Below are 5000 nucleotides of genomic sequence, written 5' to 3'. Positions count from 1 at the left end.
TCCAATCACCAATATCACCCATCACTTTCCTCCCTTCTCCCCAAATCCCCGATATATCACTACCTACTCCCCCTCCTCTCATCCTTCTCCTCCATTACCTGACCCCCTCCCCCTCCCCTCCCCCTCCCCCTCCCCCTCCCCCTCCCCTTCCACACCGCCACAGCTGTAACCCTTTATATTTCCATTTTTCCTTCGTTTTCCTCTCCTTCTGTCTCTGTTATTCTTTCCCCATGCTTTCATTCCGCCTGCCTTCGTTTTCCATCCGCTAATTCCCACCTCTGTTTCCTCGCTCCTTCATTATTATTTCCCCACATGTTCGTACTTTACTCTACTCCTCTTCTTCCTACACTCTCCCATGTCTCTTCTCTCATTCTCTCTCTCTCTCTCTCTCTCTCTCTCTCTCTCTCTCTCTCTCTCTCTCTCTCTCTCTCTCTCTCTCTCTCTCTCTCTCTCTCTCTCTCTCTCTCTCTCTCTCTCTTTCTCTCTCTCTCCTTCTCTCTCTCTCTCTCTCTCTCTCTCTCTCTCTCTCTCTCTCTCTCTCTCTCTCTCTCTTTCTTTCTTATTCATTCCTTTCCTTTTCCCACTCCCCATTCCCATTCTTAAAAATAGACGCAGACCGAAGTTATGTAGCAGAGAACACGCCCGGGCTTGACCTTTCGTATTCCAACACTGACCTTTCTGTGCCGGATTGAACACCTCAGATTCAAGCAGACAGTGTGCCGTCGTCTCCCCGACAGGCGCGTGTGCTTGGCTTCCAGGTCCTTGCCCCTTGCACCCCCTTCTTCGCCCCCCCCCCCTCTCCCCTCATGTCCCCTTCCCCCTGTCCTCCTCTCCCCTTCTCCCCCTTCAGGACCAGACCAGACACAGTCACGATCAGACGCGGACAAACACACGCACGCACACGAGTGTAACCCTGTGCGCTTATGCAGATTTATAATGCATAGAGGGACGAGGTATGAACCACGGCATATTTAGGGAAGGATCTTACACATCTCGTCTTCTTACGAAAATATATATACACGAAAGTAAAATGGGGAAACAATGGGGAAAAGAGGGGAAGAGAGAGAGAGAGAGAGAGAGAGAGAGAGAGAGAGAGAGAGAGAGAGAGAGAGATTCTATTTATGTAGTCTTCACTGCATCTCCCCACATTTAGGCGAGGACACTGTCTGCGCATCGTGCAAATTGCACATTCATGTTAGGCAGTGATTAAGTAAGCAAGCAAGACAAACCTGAACGTTTATGTGTATTCGAGCTTATGTACATCATCTTTGCTTCAACATCGAGGTTATCAAAACTGTAGCTCGATTTTTCGTTTATATAAGTTGTATGTTATAAAAAAAACAACAACACATCAACGTATCGTCATCTGCAATGGAAAATCAACGCGCATGCTCTGTTTCCCCGGTTCATTTTCTTGCCAACACAACAGGTGGCGCGGAGACTGTGCGGAAATCCTCATCATGTTTACGTATGTCGGATTATCAAGCATCCTTTTTTTAAGAGATCGTAAATCCTAAAGGGAGAGGTGGCGAGAGGAGAAAGAGAAAAAGATAGACAGAGAGGATAGGGGGGGGGAGGAGAAGAGAGAGAGAGGGGGGGTAGAAAGACAAAGAGAGAGAGGGGCAGAAAGACAGAAAGAGAGGGAGGGGGGGGAGGGAGAAAGAGAGAGAGTGTGTGAGAGAGAGAGACAGAGAGAAAGGAGAGAGAGAGTGTGTGTGTGAGAAGAAAGAGGGAGAGAGAGAGAGAGAGAGAGAGAGAGAGAGAGAGAGAGAGAGAGAGAGAGAGAGAGAGAGAGAGAGAGAGAGAGAGAGAGAGAGAGAGAGAGAGAGAGAGAGAGAGAGGAGAGAGAGAGAGAGAGGAGAGAGAGAGAGAGAGTGTTGGGGGGAGGAGAGAGGGTTAAGAGAAGCTGAGAGGTAGGAGAGAGAGGAAGGGAGGAGACCGCGGAAGGTGGAGGGTGGGAGGAAGCGGGAGAAAGCATTAGAGGAATAGGAAAAGGAGAGGAGGGTACACGAGATGGAGAGATGCAATATTCCTAAGTATCCCAGTTTCCTAAAAGACAATATCCGCCATGAAGACAATCACTTCCCTTCAGGGCATTCACCTCCTCCCCCCCTGCATGGCGGGGCTCCCTACAAAGGATGATAATCGCCCCCTCCTTTTTGTTCTTTTTATCCATCTTTGCCTCTCTCTCTCTCTCTCTCTCTCTCTCTCTCTCTCTCTCTCTCTCTCTCTCTCTCTCTCTCTCTCTCTCTCTCTCTCTCTCATCCTCTCTCCTCTCTCTCTCTCTCTCTCTCCTCGTTTTTTCTCTCGTCTCTGCTCTCTCTCCTACTCTCTTCTCTCTCTTCCCTCCCTTTCCTCTCTCTATCTCTTCTCTCTCTCTCTCCTCTCCTCTCTCTTTTCTCTCTTCTCTCTCTCTTCTCTTTCTCTCTCTCTCCTCTCTCTCTCTCTCACTCTCTTTCACTCCTCTCCTCATTCTCACTCATTTCTCTCTCTCTCCTCTCTCTCTCTCTTCTTTCTCTCTCTCTCTCTCATCTCTCTCTCTCTTTCTCTCATCTCTCTCTCTCTCTCTTTTCTCCTCTCTCTTCTCTCTCTCTCTCTCTCTCTCTCTCTCTCTCTCTCTCTCTCTCTCTCTCTCTCTCTCTCTCTCTCTCTCTCTCTCTCTCTCTTCCTCCCCTCCTCCCTCTCCTCTCTCTCTCTCTCTCTCTTTCTCTCTCTCTCTCTCTCTCTCTCTCTCTCTCTCTCTCTCTCTCTCTCTCTCTCTCTCTCTCTCTCTCTCTCTCTCTCTCTCTCTCTTGTTTTCTCTTACTCCCTATTTCTTTTCTTTTGACTTCTCCTATCCTTCCATTGTCTTCTTTTCTCTGATATATGTCCATCTACAGAGGTAGAGAGACAGGCAGATAGACAGACAAATAGACAGACAGAGAGAAAGAGAAAGAGAGCGAGAGAGCGACAGCCATGAGGAAGAGATGGAAGGCCGACGACCAGGCAACAACAATGCTGGGTACACCGCAGGTCTTGGCACGCGTCCAGAGCTGTGACGTGGAGGAGGGTGAGGGGGCAGGAGGTGGCAAGGGTCAAGGGGGGAGGGGGAAGGGGAGGGAAGGGCTAGGGGGTAGGAGGGGGAAGGGGTGGGAAGGGCTAGGAGGTAGGAGGGGGGCAATAAAGCCGTCCCCCCCTCCCCATTTATGTGGCGGGCGGGGGGGAGGTGTCTGGGTGTCTGCTGTTACCTGGCCTTGTTTTTTTTTTTTTGTTTTATTTTGATTAATATTTTTTCATTTTTTTCTTTTATTTTTTTTTTTTTTTTATTCTGTTTTTTTTGTTTATTTATTGATTATTGTTTGTTTTTTTGTTTTTTTATATGTGCTCATGGTTTTTATTTTTTTTTTAGTATTTTTTTTTTTGTATTGTTGTCATTGTTTCTTTTTGTTTTTATTTTTTTTTTTTTTGTTTTTAAATTGGTTATCTTTTGAACTGTTTTTTTTTTTTTTATTTATTTTTGTTTTTTTGTTTGTTTTTCGTTTTTTTTTATTTTTTTAGGAATAACAACTTTTTTTTATTGGTTTTGTTTTTATAAGGTTGTTTTTATTATTATTTTTTTGTTTTTGTTTTTTTTTTTTTTTTTTTGAGTTTTTTGTGTTGTTTTTTTTTAGTGTTATTTTTTTCTATTTAGTTTTTCTTAGTTTCTTTTTTTATAATTTTTTATTTTTTTTCCTGTGTATTTTAGTGTTTTTATTCTTTTTTTTTTTGTGAGTTTTTTTTTATTTTTAGTTATTTTCAGTTTGTGTTTGTTGTAGCGGTCAGAGTTATGTTTTTTTTTTTTGTCATTTTTTTTTTTGTTTGTATTGTTTTTGTTTTTTTTATTGTTGTATTTTGTTTCTGTTTCTTGTGCTTTGTATTTGTGCGGTTTTTTTTATTTGTTTTATTTGTTTGTTATTTTTTTTTTTTTGTTATTTTTTTGATTGTGTACTTTTGTTTTTTATGTTGTTTTTTATTTAGTGTATATATTCTTTTTTTAGTTTTTTGGATCTTTTTTTTGTTTATTTTGGTTTATTTTTTGTTTTATGGGTTTTTTTTTTATTATTTTTTTTTTGTTTTTTGACTCGGCCTACCTTGCCGTCTTCACCGTGATCGTTATTACATCTCAACATTATCCTTAGTTATTGTCATGATTATTGATTATAGGATCATTATCATGAGAGTGGACGAAAGGGTAGAAAACACCCTCGTCTTTTTTTTTTCTTTCTTTCTTTTTTTTTGTGGCAAGGGGGGTTCTATCGGCGAGTGTTTAATCTTAGTTTTGTTCTCCTTTAATTCATATTTTTCGGGAAAAAGGTAAATACATACCTGAACTTCACAGGGCCTCCTGCAATCGCAATATGTAAGTGCGAAAGTCACTTCAGGATTTCTTGAAGGAGTAATTTTAGAACCTCGAACAAAAGCCTGAGGAAACAATCCAGCAGGACTACACCCCATCCCCCACCCCGCCCCACCACCACCTCTCCCCCCTCCCCCTCCTCCTACCCTTCTACCCTCTCCTTTGTCCCTCTCTCCTATCACTACCCCCTCTCCTTCCCTCCCCCTTATACCCATACACCCAAGCGACCTAAGGCCTACTCCCTTCCCCCCCCCCTCCCTTTGACCCCTCCACCCTCACCCACTTCTCCTTCCCTTCAAAAAGTGAAAATGTTGAACAAAGAGAAACTGCAGCCTCCCGCGACAAAGAGGAGAAAGAGACGGAGAATACACGAAAATAAAGTGTAAATAATGAAATAAGGAAAGAGATATATGATATACTGTATACTATAAGAATAAAAGCGAGGAATACAAGCAGGTACCCCAAAAATATTGAGCCAATATTACATGTTCCAAAAAAAAAAAATGTTCCATTGATCTCGAAACTATATATCTAAAAAATATATATCAATATAATTTCCCTTATCTAAAAATCAATCCCTCTTTATCAATACATACGCACATATATCCAGACACACCATTTATCC

General features: G+C 42.5%; 1 protein-coding gene across 1 annotated transcript in view; it reads right to left on the bottom strand.

The window, feature by feature from the left end:
- Positions 1 to 5000, bottom strand: part of RhoGAP100F (Rho GTPase activating protein at 100F) — a 237600-nt gene that overhangs the window by 120011 nt on the left and 112589 nt on the right. The window lies entirely within an intron of this gene.

This window comes from Penaeus japonicus, unplaced genomic scaffold, assembly GCF_977035675.1.
Source record: "Penaeus japonicus unplaced genomic scaffold, GWHDUDI00000001_assembly GWHDUDI00000022, whole genome shotgun sequence".
NCBI lineage: Eukaryota > Metazoa > Arthropoda > Malacostraca > Decapoda > Penaeidae > Penaeus > Penaeus japonicus.
Note: the sequence above shows the minus strand (reverse complement) of the source record. Positions and strands in the feature narration are given on the sequence as shown.